General features: G+C 43.2%; 1 protein-coding gene across 1 annotated transcript in view; it reads right to left on the bottom strand.

The window, feature by feature from the left end:
* The window catches only part of LOC138922075 (large ribosomal subunit protein uL15m-like), a 414,353-nt gene extending 394,640 nt beyond the window's left edge, over positions 1-19,713 (bottom strand). The window contains 1 exon segment of the mRNA XM_070258904.1: positions 19,654-19,713. The gene's annotated coding sequence lies outside the window, so the exon portion shown is untranslated.
* Between the last annotated feature and the right edge of the window lie 2,694 nt (positions 19,714-22,407).

Below are 22,407 nucleotides of genomic sequence, written 5' to 3'. Positions count from 1 at the left end.
AACTTAAAACAAAGGCAAATGACCAGCCCGGACCAGACCACAGAAGGCTCTGACTTCAAAGCTGGGATTTATCCAGTAGCGTCAGTGGGGAGTCACCAAAACAGAGCACCGCTTAAGGAAGGTTAATTTTTCAGTACACAGGACATAGTATAGGTCGAGAAAGCCTCGAGACAGAAAAAGTACATTCTAATAGTTTAACTGATAAAGCCCAGAACTAGAATGATGTCAGTAAGCGGGAGTGCAAGGTGATTTAATAAGTATCTTAAAGTGATCTAGAAAAGTATCTTATAGTGATCTACAGAAGATGAAACAGAAATGAGGAAATTTATGCAAATATAAATTAAAAGGAAAAATCTTCATCAGAAAGCTTATTCGAACAAGTACCTTGTAACCAACGGAGACAGGGGATGGGGTCTTTCTTAAAGAAGAATTCAAAAATCACCCAATTGGGACGGACAGTTTAAGGGCTCATTCTTCTGGAGACAGATTTCGTTTACTCATTCAACAAACACTTATTGCAAGCCTACTGTGTACCAGAAAGCATCGTTAATTCCCTCAAGAACAAAGCAAACAACAGAACAAGCAGGGGATTCACTGTTGGCCCTTAAGAAAGGCATCATCTCTGTCCTCTCTGAAAGAACTGGGACTTGTTCCACTGGAGAAAGAAAATGAGCCTCGAATTTCTTCCCATAGTCAGGTTTCAAGACTCACAAGACATAGCAGGTGTTCAGACTACAATAATGAGATATGTTATTCCCAAATCTTAAAGCACATGCTGCCTATGCAAATTCAACAACATCCAACTCCACAAAGATTTTCAAATATGCAATTCCACTTAGACTATCAACTCTTATCCAAATTCTCAACTAGCTGTTCCTTGACTAAAAAGTTACCTGTAACTTGATCTTCAGTGTTACCCATAAAAAATTATTAGCCCAGCAAGAAACTCCCAAAAGAAAGTCCCCGCTCTGACTGAAACAGTCTCTGCTGTGGTTTAAAAAGAAGAAAAAAAAAACACACTTGCAAGAAAGAAATCGAAACACTCCAATACTCTTTAAGAACATGAACAAAACAAATCAATAGCAGCCCTCTGATGACACCTGGTGGCCGCTTCTCACAGGAAGTTTCTTTCAGCATTTTAAAGAAATTATTCCAGGAAACGTTAACAGTTCTCAACCACTTCACATGCTATCTTGACTATGGGCAGCACACATGAAGTCTCTCCCCTCATTTCCCTCCTTTTTGTTCCAGTTTTCACTTATTTTGTTCCAGTCTTCACTTCTCTTTTCATCTCTTCTCTCTTTTCTAACCAGTAGACATTAAGGCAGCTTGAGCTTGCTTTCTGTCTCTTTCTCACACCCTCTCTCACTCACACACACACACACACACTCACACTCACAGACATCCTCTCTCACTGGTACAAGGCCACCCACACAGGAAACCACCTTCTCCCTGCCTCCGTCCCACGCCATCTCACCCTTCACCCCTCCTAGACTTACCCAAATTAGTGGTGCAAGCAGTGTGCAGTTAGCACGTGTTGGCACCAGGCCCATGGTAAAGTCACAACAGGGGATAGTGTGCAGCATGGCTGGCGTGCACACACGTGCATTTATAAAAGCTCCCAATGCTCTTTTGCCCTTTCCCTTTGAGGAGGTCAAAAAAGGACGAACTCCAGAAGTTGTGGAGATCCTACAGCACAGTCTCCTCCTGGAAGGGCAAGGTAGGACACGTAAGACTTCCTACAAGCCTATTGCGAGCTGAGCAAGACAGGAATAAACGGAAATTAGCGGACTGCTCAGATCTCTTTCTTAATCTACCATTTTCAATTGGACCTTTTATCGAAAGTATATGTCTTATACGATTACCTGATTTAATAAAGTACCACCAAGTCCATATATAGTCTGTTCAGGAGAAAACTGTAGTATTCGTTGTCGTTACAAAACACCATGTGCATAACCTAAGGGGAACCAAAGGGAGCTGTGCTTTATGTAATCCTCCTCTCACCACACTCTCCCATCAGAAACATCACTTTGTAACAGAGACCACAAAATAAAGTATCTGATCCTACAAAGAAAAAAATCACTCTTCTATGAAAATGCTAACAGTCACAAGTTGAATAACTTCTTCCATGACAAAAGAGTAAAATTTAACACCCTAAAAACCATTTATTGGTAACATCAGAAGCAATTTTACCACAAATGGATGTGTAACATAGTTGTTTATTCACAATGGGATCAGCTCCTGAACACTCGGGTCCAGCCAAACCCACCTCCATCAACGTGCCAGGGACAGGCTGCATTGCATTCCTAAGGGTAAGTCTGTTAACTCTACCTTCCCCCACTAGGAAAATGCCTGTGGCGATTCAGAATGAGTCCACAAATTCTCTGACACTCCCTTCAAAAGGTGGAGCCTAATTCCCTCCCCTTGGTGTGGGCTGGCCTTGGTGACCAAGTGCTTGCAAGGGACAGAAAACAGTGGCAGTGAGGGTTTTCGGCTCTGGAGACACAGTCACAGAGGTGCCGGTATCCTGCTTGCCCCCTCTCTTGATCACTCCGCCCAGGGAAGTGGGGGACCTGTCGCAAGAACACTTCTGCAGCCTGTGCACATGGAGGCCCAGGGGGCAAGGAACCGAAGCCTCCTACCAAGAGCCAAAGAGGAACTGGGGCCTCCTGCCAACAGCCATGGGAGTGAGCTGCCTGGAGAGCAGCTCCTCCAGCCCCAGGCAAGCCTTCAGATGATTGCAGCCCCTACAAAATCCTGACTGCAGCCACAACCAACTGGGTAATGAGCCTACTCCACACCCTGACCCACAGAAACTGGGGGATAATAAATGCTTATTTGCTTTAAGCCACTAAGTTCTGACATAATTTGTTACACATCGGTAGATAACTAATATAATGCCCTCTCTCTCCTTTGCACCTTGGCAAGAGTAGATAGGGCTCAAGTTCACCCCTCGTTTGTATATATTTTACATAGATTTCCTTTCCTATACCCTCCAACCTTTAACAAGAATGTTCTATACTATCACAATAGTATTAAGGTACACGGGAGGAGGTCCACGAAGTATACTGGTTGAAGAGAAGAATTCCCATCAAACTTCTGAAAGATTTCAAAACTTAATAAACTGACATTTACATTTATGCCTCTCCCACTACCAAAACCAGACTTGACACGGCTTACAATGAAAAACTGGGATACTAAAATCAAGAATTATTAAAGAGCTAACTAACAAAGACATGAGGTAGAGAGTTTCAAATTTAGATTTGTATGGAATAAAAGAAATGTCTTCATGTTTCCTGAAAAACCTCATTTTGGATGAAGGCATTCATTCTTATTGGCCCCTAGAATCATTTATAGCAAACAACTTGCCTCAAAGATAACAGTAGCCATGAGTTCCTGTCCAGCTAAGCTCAGAAATGTTAGCAACCTCTATTTCTACTCTTCCCCAAACCTGATGGGGCAGCCCATGCAGTAAACACCTATACAGCCACATGCCACTGGGGCTGAATGAGTCACAATCCTTTTGGCCACACAGAATACAAAACTTCCTCACCCTCACCTAGCAGGAGGCATTCAAACTTCGGAGATGTAGGGGCCTCTGGTCACAGGACTCACATCTGATTAAGTTCCACCTCCAAAGCATCTCACATGCCATGTCTAGCCTACTTCTAAAAATAACCTTCCCCAGCCAGAGTCCAAGGACAAACCCAAGACAAGCTAGAACTATGTGCTCTTAAGCCCAAATGGTCAGAGTAAATAAAACTATCGACAGAGAGAAAAAAATTCGCACTCAAGTCAGAAGAGAATACTGTTCCTATTCCAGGGGATACCCATGTTCTGTTTCAAATACCTAATTTGATTCTGCCTGCAAGTTAAAAATTAGAATATTTGCTTAGTGCTTAAGTTAGAGCTAAAACAATCATTAAAAAGCCATACTAATAGGGATCAAGCCATGGTGACTGTAACAGAATAAACAGACCTCACCCCTTTCATTATCAAAGAGTCTCCCCTTCCCAACACTACTCGTGAGGATGTAGTAACAGCAACATAACGTGACAAGTCATGGGACAAAAATAAACTGTAACATTAGCCCAGTTTTCTTACTTGGCTGTTTCTTTTATTAAAATGTTCCTACACTTCAAGTACTATTTTCCAAATACATTAAATTGATCCAGTAATAAAGTCAATTTTATGGCGATCTTAACCACCTCTGACAAAGCTATCTTGTGTAGTAGGAAAGATTTTACACAAAAAGTTAAAATCCAATATATCTCCTTTCAAAATGTATTTTTAAAATTAATGCTTTGTTAATATTTCCATCTAATTGTTTTGATTTTTCTCAAAAGGAAGAAAATTCTTATTGGAACAGGAAAACAGCATAAAAAAAGGAAAATTCTATGAGTAAAACAGAAAATGAAAAATTTCAATGCCATTAAAAGCAGACACACACGATCATTCGTGTCGTATGCCATTTGAAAAGGTTGTTTTATCATCAATGTAACTAATCACAATGAAACCATCTCTTACAACTAAAGACATTATAACGAATTTTCTTCACAGCTACAGAGAGACGGGATTTGCTGTTTCACATCAAATAGAACAGGCTACATAAATTCTTCTTCCTATTTATTGTAAAATATAATTTCATCTATAACATCAGTCATGAAATATTAAAACAAACAACAGACTTTATATCCTTTTCTTAATTTAGTTTGAACGGTCTATTCGCTCAAAAAGGGGGGAGGTTTGCAATCACACACATCTCTAGACTCTTTCACCATCTCAGCAGGTTCTCTCTATAAACGTTATGCCATTCATTCGAGAATGCTATCATTTTTCTGTAACTTTCCTGATCCCCTTTTCCTTAGTTTTCACCTAGCAAAACTGCATTTCCATTTTCAAGTTTTCCCTCTAAATTCTCCTTCTGAATTCCATTTTGCTGCTTTTCACTAAAGCTCTGTCAGTGTCTCTCACATCTCACTGTCAATTAATTGTTCTAAGTGAGAAAAGGGCAAAAAATCTCCAAAGTTTAAACGATTGTTCTTTGACTATTTTAACATACTCCTGTTTTAACTGATCTAACACAAATTACAAAATTAACTCATCTGAAGTTCTATCACTTTTCCTTTATTTACCTTGCCTGCTTTTACTATCCTGCCTGCTGGTATAGGGTGTTAATGATTCAAATCATAAAAAATGGGTAAAGGAAGTCAGGAGCGAAAACAGGACTATATATGAAGTTAGACTCTTCAAAAGGAAAACCAAAAAGACTAAGTTTCAATGTGCTCACTGTCTATAGTGTATAAGACTCATCTACAAAGTTCTGGAACACCTGAAATAAGCAACTTGCTTTTCAACTTTAAACACAGATGTTTTAGAACAAATTTAAAGTATTAATTTATACACCAAGGGACAAACTTACCAAAATGACGGAAGAAGTTAACATTTAAATTATATATAAATCCAATGGTTTAGGCAAATTCTAGAACTTTAAAACCATTTGAGAGGGGAGAGAAGCAGCACGTGGGTACTTCCTCAGCTACCAAGGATCGCCAGGGCACCCCTCCAACAAAGTACTCTTTCCTGCTGACACTGATAGGAAATGTCCCCAGGACAACATCTTACATACTCTCAAGTGAACAAAAAGATATGGGCAAATAAAAGGAGAAGAAGAGGAAAATGTGAAAAACTTCCCTACTGGAATTCTTTCCTCAATACCTGAAATTTAAGTCACTAATCTAACAACGCTTCCCCGGGGCCGGTCAAGCCTCATTATCTTCTTCACCCTCGGATCACGGGATTATCAAATTCTTTCTCTACCACAAGTATCAGTATTTTCCAAGATTTTTGTATCTTAATTTCACGTTCATTAGCACTTCCTTAGGCCCATTCCTCACTAACTTTAGAAGCACATCCTGCTTAACACTGTTCAAAAATTATTTAAATACACTGTTTTCGTTGTCCCTCAGTCACAAACAAATGTAGATATTAATCAAACAGAATACTAATCTGTGATAGGAAAAAGCTGTAACCAAAGCCCTGTTAGACACAGTACGCCCGCTAGTTCCTGTGACTGCATCTATTTCTATTAGAATTTTATGGATTAAGCACTGAAGATCCTAAAAAATAATATTCATTATGTGAACAGCATTTCCCAGGTATGATAGAAATATCACTAGTGGCGTTTAAAATAAAGTTATCTACCACATGTTGGGATTTTTAAATAAGTATGTATTATTCAAATAGATATTAGGAAAAAATAACACACCAACCTATGACTCCACATGTATTACTTCTTATGACAATGCTAAGTTTAAAAAGAAAAAAGTGAGAAAGGGGCCGGCCCTGTGGTGTAGTGGTTAAGTTCGGCACACTCCACTTCAGTGGCCCAGGTTGGTGGGTTCGGGTCCCAGGTGCAGACCTACACCACTCATCGGCCATGCTGTGGCAGCATCCCACATGCAAAATAGAGGAAGACTGGCACAGATGTTAGCTCAGGGAGAATCTTCCTCAAGCAAAAAAAGGAAGCTTGGCAACAGACGTTACCAAACAAACAGAACAACAAACAAAAAACAAGAGTGAGATAAAATGCTGTGGTATAAAACACAGCAAAAACAATGAAGGAGTAGGGAAATGACTTAAGTTTGGAAAATGCCACATCATACATACCTTATACATTTGCTAATTTTTCAATTATGTAAATTCTAGGAAATCAATAAAAACTAATAATTCTTAGCCCTAAGATCATTATTAAACGAGAGTGCTCTGAAGATCAGTCTCTCCTCCACTGCTGGCAACCTTCACAGTTGGCATCACAAATCCTCATTCACCAGTTTTCACCTGAGTAGTAGCCTCCTTCAGATTACACCTCTAAGAAAGTACTGCAGCCTAATAAAACGTCCCAACTCTGTCACATCACACGTCTACATTCTGAGGAACAGATAACAGAATTATACACGTGGAGAAGGAAAACTGCAGAATACTAATTTTCTACATACTCAGAACCTGCCTTTCCTTTGAGATTTGGATACAGTGGCTAGAATCCATCTAACAAGAAGATAATGCCCTAATACCATACTGGTATAAAACGTGCACTTACAACTGGCCAAAGCACAACAGAAGTCTCTCTCTCGCTCTGGTAAACTTCCACGGCAGGTGTTCCTGGTCAGCAGGCGGTCTGTTGCAGGCCGACTCAGGGATCCTGGCTCCTTCCATCTTGCAGCTCTGCCCTGGAGCTTCCTCGTTCCCTGCATTCAGCTGACTGAAGAAAGCAAGCCTGGAAGCAGCAGACTCTTGATGAAGTATCATCGAGACGTGCTCTGAGACAATTCTCCATGTCCCAACCAGCTCTGCTTCCATCTGCTGACCTTTGACTTTCAGTATCTGGTCAGACATAACTAACAGTAGTCTTGCAATCTTGACTCAAAAGCAGTGTTGGGACCCAGGGCAGACTGCCCCCAAAATATGCTACAATGGCACGCTGATTATTTTGACTTAGTTATTTGAGAAGCAGCTGATGCAAAAATTGCACTTTGACCCTTTCCATTTCCCCCTGAAAGCAGCAAACGAATCTCCCATGTGAAAAACAGCTTCCTCACGAGGCTGACCCAACGGCATAAGGGTTAAGTTGGCGTGCTCTGCTTCGGCGGCCCAGGGTTTGCAGGTCCGGATCCCGGGGCGGACCTAGCACCGCTCATCAAGCCACACTGCAGCGTCATCCCACATAAAACAGAGGAAGGTTGGCACAGATGATAGCTCAGGAACAATCTTCCTCAAGCAAAAAGGGTGGGGCTGGGAGGGGGTGGAATTCAGGGCGGAGAGGCCTGTATAAACACACCTTGTTACTTTTTTACTAATTTACCACCACAAGTCCAAACTCTGCTTAGATTGCTTACTAATGAAGCACCCAAACCTAAGTATCTTTGTCCTGTCAAATCCTCACAAATTTAGTGTTTCTGTGTGTAAAAAGTATAAAAGCTGCCTGCTTTGGTCACTTCTGAGCGTTAATTTTATGATCTCCCACGTGTACGCATTACATTCGAGTTTTCTCTTTAATCTGTCTTGTGTTCATTTTACTATGAGGCCAGCCACAAGAACTCAAGAGGAATAAGGGGGAAATTTCCCCCTCCCGGACAGGGGCATCTACCACTTCCACTCATACCTGCTTCGCCGCAAGGGAATCTGAAAAGTGAAACCTGGAGCTGTAGAACTGTATCTTATGGAAGGACAGAACCGATTTAGATGGACAGCTAGCCATCTCTGCCACATACCAATGCCCAAAAATTATCATATCGCTTGTCACTCTACCATTAATGAAGGCTTTGCAAGACCTTCGACAACCTTTTCTGAGAAACGCAACTGTCCCTGGAAGAGCATGCCTGGACTTACTACCTCCACGTCTGTAACACAAGGGAGCCACAGACAATACCAATCATTTATCAGTTTAGCTAATCAGCCAAACATGAATCCCTTGGTCCCACCCATGGAGAGATCCTGATTAAGAGAGTCTGGGGTAAGGACAAGGATCTGTAGTTTCAGAGAGCTCCCTGAGTGATTCTGATGAGCCAGATTTGGGACCCCCTGGAGTAAAGTCCCTTCTAACTTCAAAAAAAAATAATATAAACCTAACATATATTTACTAGACAGAGAGCTGAAGTGTGGAGAAGAGGGGAAAAAAGGAGAAGAAAGGTGAATGAGGAAGGAGAGTAAACAAACGCACTCAATAGGGATGTCACACAGGGATTCCAAAACAATCTCTCATGCAAAATGACTCTGAGGAATGTCACTTTTAGCAAACACTGCCTCCACCTCCCACCCTGAAATCCTAGGGTGTTAAACACCACCCATATGGAAAACCAGATTACAGACCCTGAAGATTCTTAATGAAAACCATTTGGTCTCATTTTTTGAAAGACTATAATTCCTACTACCTCTCCTCGAATGATCTAAATTGTCTAAGCTATTTGTAAAAGCAGATTACCACCTTAGTTTAAATTCTAATGGTTTTATAGTTATATGAACTTCTATAACTGTGATTTCTCATTCTAGAATAATTGATCCAATAATACGCATCAAATTCTGGTCCGGAATCCACGATCAGCAGAAATCACAAGTGAATTACACACTTTGAAAGAAGTGGTTTGTTGCTTGCTCTAGGTTTAAAACACAAAGTTTCCATTATCCTTAGTAACTGACAAGCATGCTGGGCTTTGGCTACATTTGATGATTACACTGCTATTATTCCAAATGCATCAAACAATAAATATCTTTTTCCTATTAGGCTTCCTATTACCTTACTTGTTTTTATTTAAAACTTTTCGTGTTTTTGTTTAAAGGGAGGAAAAAAGCATATAAGAGAAAATAAAAGAGAAATAGGAACATGAAACACATTGAAAAGCACTGGCAATTAAGACTGAGATTATCCAGCTTCAGCAAAATGCATCTGAAACTAGAAGAGCTGAAGTACTTAAAATTTGTTTTAAGAAGCCTATGTTCGGATCTCCAACAAGCACTACATGTGTCTCAAATGCAGACATCCCTGCTATGGAAGGACTCTCCTGGCTGTCAGCTTAGTAAGGGGCTGACTCTGCTGGAAAGCATGACATTACACAATTACAAATGCTTGACAGTTCATGTGGTTTAGACAATTTGAGCACTCTGAATTGAATACCAAACAAAAACAGTAGTGCTATTTGGTTTCATATCATTTGACTTATGGCTTCTGGAACATCTTTTAATTTTTTCTGTATTTGTTAATTTTAAGGAGTGACTGTCATACTACGGTGGCTTAAAATAAAGTTTACAATATAACCAATGTGTATCTAAGAAATAGTCCTCATAATATGAGATAATTATGATACAAAAACAATTATCAAAGGCTAGAAAACAATAGGCAAAGGGAGAGTCCCCAAAAGTGCCCTTTTTAGCAACCAAACTGCCTAAGCAAAGAAGTAAGATTTCCCAAATCCTATGGTGTGATCTTACCAATTTCTAATGAACTGGAAGATGCAATCCTTAAAACTAAAAACAAAATCCAATTACTTTTCTGCTTTAGGGACTCAGCATCTGCTAGAATGACACTCATATACGCTGGTTTAGAAACAAACCTACTAAGAAAAAGAAAGCAACTTCAAAAATGCGGGTATATACAGCCTTCCCTCTCCACAGTCTTCCACACTCCCATTCCTATTTTGACTTTTCCTTTTTGTCTCGAAACTCCAACGCTCTCAGGCATAACAGTCTTGTCTGGCTGTCCTCTCCCTCTGACCAGGTCTGACAGAGTGTTAGGAGTCAGCCAGCCTCTACCGTTTTCACCTCTGTATCCACACACACCTTTCCTCCCCTAGGAAACAGGAGGAGTCGTGGTACCAACCCCCATATGCTCACTGTGAGGCTCAATCCTCAGTTAACTGAGGATAAACTCAGTACGTAATGTCCTTAGACCAGTGTTTGGCACCTGGCAAGTGCTCAGCAAGTATTAACCATCATTATCATCAAAAACAACCTTCTGTTTGATATCCCTACTGCTGAAAGTACTTTCAGACCATAATGCTGCAAGAACATATCTTCTCCACCATCACCCCCACCATATCTTTTTCATACAAACTGAATAGTCCCTCTGTAGACAGACTTCGCAAAAAGAAAAGACATAAGTGTATGTTTTTTAAAAATTTGGCAGGTACAAAAAATAATTTGAATATGTGCGAGGCACTAAGCATAACATAAGAAAACCCTGAGTACAGATCACAGTTTAAGAAAATTAAATTCAGGGGGCCAGCCCCATGACCAAGCAGTTAAAATTCTGCACACTCAGCTTCAGGAGCCTGGGTTCACAGCTTCGCATCCCAGATACAAACCTACTCCACTCATCAGCCATGCTGTGGAGGCATCCCACACACAAAACAGAGGGAGACAGGCAACAGATTTAGCTCAAGACGAGTCTTCCCCACCAAAAAAAAAAAAAAAAAATTAAATTCCTATCTTTCAGTTCCGTTTCGGGATCCCTATCACCTTCTCTCTTCTAATAGAGCTACCCACTAATTTGAATGTGTTTGTAATTAATCTGCTTTATTACTTTGCCATATCTGTATTCCTAACAGTATGGACTTTTGCTTCACATGTTTCAAAACTTTAAAAAAGGAAAAATACTATGTGCATTCTTCTGGAAGTAGCTTTTTTTCCTCAATATGATATTCCTGACAATAATCCTCAGTGGTGCAGGTGGCTAAAATCCATTCAGTTGCACTCCTATAGGAATACAATTTATCCATTCTCCTCAGATGGACACTGCTTCCAGTTTTTGCCTTTTACAAACAGTGCAACTGTGAGCATTTTGTCATGTCCTCAGGCACTCACATACATGCGTTTCTCTGGGGCAGCAGTTTGCCAATTTTAGCATGCATTAACCCACCTGAACGGCTTGTTAACACTGAAAGCTGGCTCATCCCCAAAGCTTCTGATTCAATAGGTCTAGGGTGGAGCCCCAAATTTTGCATTTATAATAAGTTCCTCTGAGATGCTGAAAACACAATTTAGAAGCACTGCTCCAGGATAAAGACCCAGGAGTAGAATCACTGGGTCAAAGTGTACATCCATCTTTAACTTTACTAGGTAATCCCAAAGTTATGGTACCAATTTACAATCCCACCAGTTGTGTGTAAGCATTCCAGTTATTTCCGACCTTCCTAAACAGCAGACATTGTCAGATTTTTACATTGGGTTGGCAAAACCCAATGTTATGAAACTATACACCACGTTGGTCCTAAACTGCCTTTCCCTAATTGCTAATGAAGTCGAGAATCTCTGCATGCAGGTTTCCTCTTCTGTGAGATGCCTACTTGGGTCATAGGCCCATTTTTCTATTGTTCTTACTGATTTGTCACTGTTTACCTTTCTAGATACAATCCTTTCTCAATAATACGTACTGAAAATATCTATTCTCACTTGTGACTTGTCTGTTCACTTTCTTGATGGTTTCTTTTCATAACCACAAGCTGTCAAATTAATGCTGTCAAAGTGGTCAATCTTTTCCTTTATGGTCTACACCTTCTCTGATCTGTTTAAGAAGCTCTTCCTTGTATTAGACTCACACAATTACTGTCCTACATTGTCTTCCAAAAATTTCATAGTTTTGCCTTCTGTATTTAAGCCTTTAATTCACCTGTAGTTGATTTTTCTGAATGATATGAATTAGAAATGTATCCCACTCTCAAGGAGTTTCCTATTGGCTAAGGCCCACAGATATGACCAACTATAACTTCAGAGAGGATAATGATTCCTGTTAACCCCTACCTTATTGAGGTTTATTCTGCTCTCTCATCGAGGCAAACCAAAAACTGGATAATTTCAATACGGAAAACTTGGAGGGTTATTAGCAAATTAGTCAGACTATGATCCCCACCCCACCATACTCCAGGAAGAATCCTTAAAAATACCACACACACAAAAAAAGAGGCCAGCCCTGTGGCCAAGTGGTTAAGTTTACACACTCGGCTTCAGCAGCCCCAGCTTTTGCCAGTTCGGATCCTGGCTGCAGGCAGGGCCATGGCACCACTCATCAGGCCATGCTGAGGCAGCGTCCCACAGAGCACAACCAGGAAGGCCTACAAGTACAATACACAGCTATGCACTGGGGAGCTTTGGGGAGAAGAAGAAGAAAAACAAAGGTGCAAATCGTAAAAACAAAAAACAAATTTTTTTAACTCTAAATTTAGTCTTATTCTAAAAAACTGAAAGTTGAGCATTGGGGAAAGTGTGGCAAAATGAGCATTCTCAACAGTACTGGCTGGAATATAAATCTATACAAACTTTCTAGAGGGTTATTTGCAATATATCAAAAGCCTTAAAATACATATCTTCTTTGAGCTATCAATGACTCTTTACAGAACTTATCTTAAGGAAACAACTGAACAAAATACATATTTAGGAATATTCACCATGGAACTCTTTCTAATAGAAAAAATTGGAAACAGCCTAATCTCCAACAACGCAGGATGGGTTACAGACGTAGCTGCTGCAGCACATCCATATATGGTCATGCGCCACCTAAGGACGTTTCAGTCAACAGTAGATCACGTAGATGATGGCCATCCCATGAGATTCGTACCACAGAGCCTACATGTGTAGGAGGCTATGATAGAAGAAAATTTTATATATTGAGGTGTATGGGGAAGCCGTTCTGGTTTAAATGCGATTTGGACTAAATTTTATTTAAACCAAAGAAGCCTGACTTACAGCCTGTCAAATGTTCGTTGTATATTGTCCCAAAATAAAGAATGTACTCTTTTTTTTTTTCAATATTTCTTTTTCTGCTTTATCTCCCCAACCCGCCCCCCCCCCGCACACAGTTGTATATCTTAGTTGCAGGCGCTTCTAGTTGTGGGATGTGGGACGCCGCCTCAACGTGGCCTGATGAGCGGTGCCATGTCCGCACCCAGGATCCGAACCCTGGGCCGCGGCAGCGGAGTGCGCGAACTTAGCCACTCAGCCACAGAGCCGGCCCCAGAATGTACTCTTTGAAGGTAAGAACCAATGCCTCTCTTCTTATGACACCAGTACTTTTTGAAGATAAGTGTCCTTTCCCATGACACTGGGGTCATGCTGACCCACTGTGTATGTACTCATCTATAACAAAGTATCTCCTTGAACCCTTGAGAGAATGTACCCCTGTCACACTTGATGTATGTCTGTTTGGAAATGGTATATAATGGTGCTGAAAAATCACTCTTCTTCACAGCACTTACGAAGGCTGCACTCCCAGGCTGCAGTCCTCAGCTTGGCTCGAATAAAACTCCCCGCTGTAGAATGACTATTGATTATTCGTGTCAACAGCTCGACCATCTAGGTTTGTGAAAGTACACTTTATGATGTTTGCACAATGATAAAATCACTTACACATTTCTCAGAACGTATCCCCATTGTTAAGCAAGGCATGACTATAGTGGAATACTATGATGATTACATAGCTGTGTTAATGTGGAAAGATGTTTCTAATAGTCTGGTAATTTCCAAAACCAGTTAACAAGATGCACATATGATATTCTTTTATTCTCAAATATTTATGGAGAGCCTTGTGTATGCCAAGCACCAAGCAAGTGACTGGTAAACAAAAAGAGATCTGTTCCCTGCTTCTAAGGAGCTTACAAGCTTTGGAGGGGGATGAGGGGGAGGGAGACAGGCCACATACATATCTTCCAACTGACTCCTGTTGGCATATTAAAGGGATATACGTTTTGAAAATACAGACCATTTCTATGTGTCTGTGTGTCTATGTAATATCTGCAGCACCTCATCAGCATAGTCTACAAAGAGAACACACACGCTCAGCTGTATGGACTAGGAAGTGGGTCAACAAGAGGATACTTGGAGCAACTGCCTTGTGATGAACTGAAGCACACAAATCTTCTACAAAAATGCTCTAGGGAGAATCTTAAGAAACGCAATGTAGTTATGGAAAGTCATCCACTGGAAGACAGATGCGAGACAGATCGCAGAACCACAGAAAAAGAATTGGAACAAAGAGCTTCCGCTGTTGACAATTCAAGACTAAGACTGACCAAGATCAGGTACAAGTTCTTGAACAAATAACTGTTCTTCTACAAGTCTACAGCTTTACCCTTCCCTACTATGTTGGGATCTAACAAATAATAATGAAGCCTCCAAGATAAGAAAGATCTCATAATTAGGGTCAGGCTCAAAGGATTCTGACATTCTATATTCATTTCATTTAAACATCTGCACTACAATCAGTAAACTTACGAGAGTCATTAATTACAAAGGGAAAATTTTTTTCTTTGGAGCACAGAAACATGTCAGACACCTCAACCAAGAGATCAAAAGTTAACATTCACCAGCGATAAGACCTATCTACATCACACATGTGCCAATATGATGCACTGAGAAGGGAACAACCTCACCACTGTGGTATTCTTGTCACAAATGCTTAACCCTCAATTTAATCATGAAAGAACACCAGATAAATCCAAACTGAGGGACATTCTGCAAAATAACTGACCGGTACTCTGGAAAAGTACCAAGGTCACGAAAGATAAAAAACTGTCACAAATTGGAAGACACCAAGGAGACACCATAACTAAATGCAGTGTGGGCTACTGGACTGGATCCTCGACCAGAAAAAAGACATCAGGGGTGAAACCCGAATAAAGACTTTATTTTTTATTTCTATTTTTTTTTAAAGATTTTATTTTTTCCTTTTTTCTCCCCAAAGCCCTCCGGTACATAGTTGTGTATTCTTCGTTGTGGGTCCTTCTAGTTGTGGCATGTGGGACGCTGCCTCAGCGTGGTTCGATGAGCAGTGCCATGTCCGCGCCCAGGATTCGAACTAACGAAACACTGGGCCGCCTGCAGCGGAGCGCGCGAACTTAACCACTCGGCCACGGGGCCAGCCCCCCGAATAAAGACTTTAGATTAACTCTATCAACTGCCTGGTTTCAATAACCACACTATGGTTACATAAGAGGCTAACAAAGGGACGCTGGTTCTAAGGTATACAGGAATTCTCTGGGCTATTTTTGCCATTTTTTTCTACTTCTAAAATTATTTCAAAGTAAAATGTTTGCAAAAGTAACTTCACATGAATGATAAAGAGATATGGGGGATCACTCAATAACTCTTACATAAAAATATGCTACCTCCTCGGGGCTGGCCCTGTGGCTGAGCGGTTAAGTTCGTGCGCTCCACTGCAGGTGGCCCAGTGTTTCGTTGCTTCGAATCCTGGGCGTGGACATGGCACTGCTCACCAAACCACGCTGAGGTGGTGTCCCACATGCCACAACTAGAAGGACCTACAACGAAGAATCTACAACTATGTCCTGGGGGGCTTTGGGGAGAAAAAGGAAAAAAAAAATATGCTACCTCCTCCAATAATTGTGCTAAAAAAAACCCAGTAATTGCAAATAAGGCGTAAACCAGAATAATCTGTAAGTATTCACTAAAAACCTGTGATTGGGATAATCTAGAGAGCCGACTAACTTTCCTAGGGCACTGAAGTCTCTCCAGATAAATAATCTACCTCATTTTCCCTATTAATCTTTTTTAATTCAATTCAACTTATATTTATTTAACATCTACTATGGGCATGGAACTGTGCTGGGGCCTGATAAGATTTTGATACATTAAGAACATTTCAGTACACAAAATGACAAAGAAAAACATAGAGTAACAAAACTGGAAGGAACTTTTCACTCCCATACAATCTAGCAATCAATACCGGCACCCTTTTTAGTGTGATTGCTGCTAGGAGCTCAAGTGCATCCCCTTCAGCATAAGCGGTTCTGACCTCTACAATTATCTCCAAAAATTATCCCTGAAGATGCCAAAATGACTCTAAAACATACTCCATTTCTAGTACTTTTTTTCCATCTAATCATTATGTTGTTGGTGCATTACAGTACACAACACAAAATTAAAGAACTTGATTCTCTGAACGTCAAGGAAGGGTCAAGCTGGTATAAACCCACAGACGTTTACTTACTATCCTCTTAGAAGAGGTCAAAGGCAACATCACAGAAGGCCGGGGTTCTCAAAGTGTGCCCTCAGAGTCAGCAGCTTTAACATCACCCAGGAACTTGTCAGAAATGCAAATTCTCAGTCCCAGTCCAGACCCGCTGATTCAGAGACCCAGCCCAGCATCTGCGTTTTCACAAGCCCCCCCAGCTGACTCTGATGCACCATCAGTTTGAGAACCACTGATGGAACAGCAGAAAGACTGGCCCCGTGAATCCGGAGGCCTGATTCCAATCCTTGCTCTGCCACTAACACCTCTACAATGCATTAGCCGCTCAGCTTCTGTGGGGCTCAGCCTCCTGATCAGTGAGGGAACTGCAATAGCTCACTACCACAGTCCTTACACCCTCATTTGATAACCATGAAAGCATTCATTTGTATAAGGCCTAAAAGTGAAAACACCACTGCAGTATTTCACCACGTATTTCTCTCTTTCATCCAAATGAAACAATTAAAATTTCTTCTTGGCATCCACCAGCCTCTGAATCAGACTTAACATAGCTACAATAATTTCTTCTGATTTTAAATAAAATTGTGTTTACTACTTTGCTGTAGCAAAAGCCATATAAACGCTAATTTTACAGTTTCCTATTTAGTTCTCTATCAAGCCTATTTTGGAGCAATTCCTCATAATAACAAAAATTCCAAGAAACCCACCTACTACAGACTGAATTGTGCACCCCCCCCTACACACACACACACACACACACACACACAATTTTGATGCCGAAGCCCTAATCACCAATGTGATGGTATTTGGAAATGAGGTCTTTGAGAGGTACTTAGGTTTAGATGAGGTCAGAACGGTAGGGTCTCCAAGACGGGATCAGCGTCTTTAGAAGAAGACGAAGAGAGACCAGAGTTCTCTCTCCATCTCTGCCATGTGAAGACACAGCAAGAAGGTGGCTGTCTGTAAGCAAGGAAGAGCCCTCACCAGGAATCAGCACCTTGATCTTGGACTTAACCTCCAGAACTGGGAGAAGTAAATGACTGTTGTTTCAGCCACCTGGGGTTATGGTGTTTTCCTAGAGCAGCCCACAACGACCAACACACTCACTCAAAATACCCCTCTGCTGTGGGCATAGTTCAGAAGAACTGTGCTCCAACCTCGCATAAAGAATGTGTGTGATCAGACCACTGAAGTACTCAGCAACTATGAAAGAGAAAGAATTTTAAAACGTACAGATCTAGATACTTCCATTACTAAGAAACACAGCTTAATTTCATCTCCTAGTCATGGATTTATAAACCGCGATTCTTCTCACAGCCTGTGGAAACTATGACAAAAACCTCTCAGGGGAGATGTGAGAAAGAGGGAGAGAGGAGAATCAAATAAGAAGAGTCCGTTTTATAAAGGTTAGAGAGTTCTCTTCGAACACAAACCTAGGTAGCATGAATGTGGGCAGAAATGTCCCACCAATCAAGTGAATACCCACTAATCCTTGAGACCTAACTCAAATGCTGTATCCTGCAAGCTCGCGCCACTCCTTCCCAGGCAGTCAGTCATAAATTACTCTGTGCTCCCCTTTCTCCATTTCAGCACTGAGCAAAAGGCACTATACTTGCTTATGGATCTGTCTCTTCCACCAGACCTTGAAATCATCTAGGGCAGCGTGTTACTCTCTCCAGCACCTAGAATGGTGACTGGCATGAAGCAGTTTGCTCAAGTGGAGCCACTCTGCTTGGCTGAATACAAGAGGAACTCTCTGTGCTATCTCACAGCTTTTCTGCAAATCTGAGATTATTCCAAAATAAACAGGTTTTTTAAAAAAGGCACCAGGAGCCAGTGTATTATCAGTAATAATCACACCTGCCTTACATGTCACGCAAGAAGACAACAGCTACTAGAGAGCCTTGCCTCAGTGTTTTTCAGACGTGCCAGCAGAAGTCAGTAACCTTACATGTAGCAAACTTGAAAAACAATGAGTAACAAACACTTGAGACGCTAATCCTGACCTTAACTTTGGTCAAACTGTTTAACTTTAGTCTCAGTTTGTTAAAAGGGAATAGTAATTCCGACCCTACACGGCTGCCGTGCTACATGAAGTCTACAGAGTATACATCAAATGAGCTCTCCTAACGATGTTCTAATCAATACGTGTTAGTGACCTTCCCCAGGCAGTGTTGCATCTGGACTAACGCTTCACCGCAAACCAGGTGCATACTGTAACTAGTTCCACCGGCACGGACTGTAAAGTCCCGACACAATCACCATTCGGGCTATGATTACCTAGAAAATAATCCTACATATGTGTCCACAGATGCCAACCCTGCCAAGATGTCCTAGTCCAGAACCCCCCAACCCAATAAACAGGCTATTCAAAACTCAACGCAAGCGCAGGGGTCAGCAGCTCCTGGCACCCACCTCCCCCCGACTAAGCTCCAGAAAGCGGGCACGCACACTCAGGCCGTGCTCGCCCACTAGGAAGAGGTGGGTATCTCCAGGGACGATCCCGCTGCTGCCAACAGCGACGTGCGGCAGCCTGGGGTCTCCCGCTAGTTGCTGAGAGCAGCTGGACCCTGAGTGGCCAGGACCGTCCACTTCCAGGCGTGGTGCTCTCGGGCACCAGCATCCTCAACCGAAGGAGGCGAGGGTGGCAGCAGCGCATCGGTGCGCTGGGGAAAACAGGGAGTGGGCGGGCAGCCACGGACACCACCGCCCGGACTAGAAACCCACACCGGGCAGCTCCCCGCCTGGGCGCCCGCGTTCCAGTCGGAGAAGCCAGGCGGTCGGAAGCGCCCCGACTGCGTGCAGGGGTGCGTGGGGCGCCCGGGGCGCCGCTTCCGCGCCAAGAGCCCGGGCCCGCGGGGAAACGGAGGCCCGCCGGGTCCCCGGGAGCCCGGCTCGCGGAGCGAGCAGGTGACGGCGGGGGCAGGGCGGCTGCGACGCCGCGCGGGCGGCGGGCGGGTGTCGGGCGAGTCTGGGCGGCGTCGGGAGGGACCGGCGAGCGGGGGAGGGGCTGAGGCGGGGGGAGGAGGGAGGAGGAAGAGCGAAGGGCCCTGGCGGGACTCCCGGCGCCCAGCTGCCCGGCCCGAGCCCTCAAGCCACCGCCCCCAGGCCCCGCGCAGACGCTGGACGGTCCCCGCCTCCAAACCTCCCCCCCCCGGCCCGGTCAGAGAATAACTTACCCGTTTGCCGACGCAATCGCTCCTGCTGGCCCCTCTGACGGACTCCTCCGGCTCGTCGTCTTCCGGTGATGAAACCGGAAGTCCCACCCCTCCCCAAGAGGAAAACGGAAAGCCGAAGGAGTCAATCTAAGGAAGGGGAGACGCGCGTCAGGCTGAGAGCCTGCCGGCGTCTGACCGGGAAGGCCACCTGGCACTTCCAGCGGCTCCCCGAGCGGGTAACCCCCGGGCGATCCCGCCTCCTCCCTCTCCATCCCTCCTCACTCCACCCCTTCGCTCGCCCGCCCGCGGTAAAGAACCCCGAGGGCGGTGCGGGAGAAACGGACGCGCCCGGGCCGGGCGGGAGCCGGAGGCCTGCGGGCCGGGCGGCCGGCCTCCGCCTCCACCGGCCCAAGCGATGCCCGGCGCCTCTGAGGCCTCCTCTAACGGAGCGAGGTTTTCCTGCTGTGCCAGGCGCGTGCGCACCTCCGGGTTAGGAGAACAGCCTCTGGATGCTCCTAGCAGGGGTCCTCAGAGTCGCAGACCCTAGGAAGCCACGAGCCGAATTCGGATTCTAACGGGTTCTAATGAAAAATGCAGGAGGATCGGGGTCCAGTTCTCAGAAGAGGGGGCTGGGCTGCGCTGGGCTGGGCTGGTGTCTGGCTAACACAGAGGCTGAGGGAGGGATGCGCTGGAATGAACATGTGGAGCGAGAAGAAGCCCAGACCAGGTTCTTTGTGTGTCTGTGGCCGACTGCCTTCCTCCAGCTGCAAGTGCAGAGAACGTGTGTCACCACAGGGCTCTTGCACTGTCCAGCACACACTCACGCAAGGTTTATTTTTATGAATACAACGTAAAACCAAGAACATTCCCAGTCCTCGTTATCTTCCATAAGAGCATCTACCAAATCTAACTGACAGTCCAAACCTGGACAGTCCCAAACCTGACATGTTGCCCTCCTTCAATACGATGACGTCCCCTCCTGATCATGTCACTATATACTCCCAATAAGTATACTGGGTGGTCATCTTTATCCATGTGCATATGCTTCTTTGGTAAAATTTTTTAAAGCAAATACTTAAATTTCTCTATCCCCAACCTCTTTGTCTTCTTATTACTAGTTAATTGGTCTTCTGGCTAATCACTGGGCGGATTTCTGTCATCCCTCTGAATGTAATCTATCCGGAAAATACTTCCTATCTGGCTCCCAAACCACAGCAAGACCCAGGTAGCCACATGGCTTGGGTTTGGGTAGAAAACGTGGACCCATCAATGAGAGCTGGGGAGACCCATCATGACCCGGGGAGGCAGAAAACCACGGCTCTGGACTCAGGCATCCCAGGGTTGGAATCTCCTAGATTCAATGACCTCATTCGTCCTCCTCCTCTCCTCACCTGGTGGCAGCTGAATAATTGACCAAGACACTGCAGGTCTCAGAGATTCAGCAGGAATGCAGATCAGCAAATACATCTTCTTATTTAGTGACTTGGTAAAACTGATGTTCCCTTGCTCAGAAATGGTTATATTTTACAACCAACTTTTGTTAATTGACTACTATGAACACCCTTGTTAAAATATAAATTGGCGTCAGAAACCTCGTGTACAGTTAGTCCTTGGGACCTCTGCCAAATACATCAGGTAGGTCCACGGAATCCGAAAACCTCACAAGATTCAACCAAATCTGGCGAGCATGGACTGTGCTTAAATAGTGACGAGTACCAAACACCTGCGAATATTTAACCAAGAGGACTTGATGTTGTCCAGCACCAGAGAAGAAGTGGCTCCTTATGGATGCCTCAGCGAGGCTGATGCCACAGGTGGGTCCCGTTTCTGTGACAAGAGGCAGGGTAAGCTGGCCCCATGATCCAGCTGTTTTAGAGATGACGCAGCAAGCTTTAAAACTGACATTTCAAGCACCCACAAAGAGATGGAATGTGTGGCACTTTGTTTTTATTTGGAATCATAAGAGAAACATTTTTAATAAACCCTTAACTTCTTCTCCATTAATGCTATTTAAATAGTGAATTCATAAAGACTGAAGTGATTTGTTTACTTATACTTAGCTGTAGAAAACTTACGTGCTTTTGTTTATTTGTTTACACCATCAAATCCAATCAAGCCAAACAAGATGGTCGACTGAAATGACTGATGAATGCAACCTGAGCTGACAGCTTTAAATTTGGGATGTGTTACTGATGTCAGGTTGATCAGTTCTCTGTCTAAAATTGATGCTATTTAAAGCTTTGAACAATTTAGATGTAGTCACTGAGTAAAATCCCAACGGGGTGAGAGAATTCCATCAGGGCTGATTCTGCTGTGGTGAATTTCCATGTGCGCAGGTGTCAGAGGGAGAGTGGCCTCTCCCGATGGGGTAGTGAGACAGAACAGGATGCAGGAGGGGCGGTGGGCTGGCGTCACTCACAGCAAAGGTAAAGAGGCTTAGAATAAAGATAGACGCATCTTCTCACAAGGAATCCCAAATGGCATAAGAGTGTGAATATTGGTCATTTCTGTTTCAAAACTTTTCAAGAAAGGAAAAAGTGAAGGGGAGGCAAGAAGTGAATATGTATCACGCTTCAATAACTCATCTGAAAATGAACCCCCAGGGAAATCATGGTAGTCGGTGGGGTAGACCAATGTTTTTATTAACAATATAAAAGGAATGTGTGGTGAAAGCAACGGTGACATAAGTACTGACAGTCAGTGGATGAATGATTATGTGTCCTGAGCACCTCAGGACACAGCAAACTAGAGCAATTCCACCAATCAAATGGCAAG

The sequence above is a fragment of the Equus caballus genome, unplaced genomic scaffold (assembly GCF_041296265.1).
Source record: "Equus caballus isolate H_3958 breed thoroughbred unplaced genomic scaffold, TB-T2T haplotype2-0000448, whole genome shotgun sequence".
NCBI classification, from domain to species: domain Eukaryota; kingdom Metazoa; phylum Chordata; class Mammalia; order Perissodactyla; family Equidae; genus Equus; species Equus caballus.
This window is presented reverse-complemented; position numbering and strand designations above follow the sequence as displayed.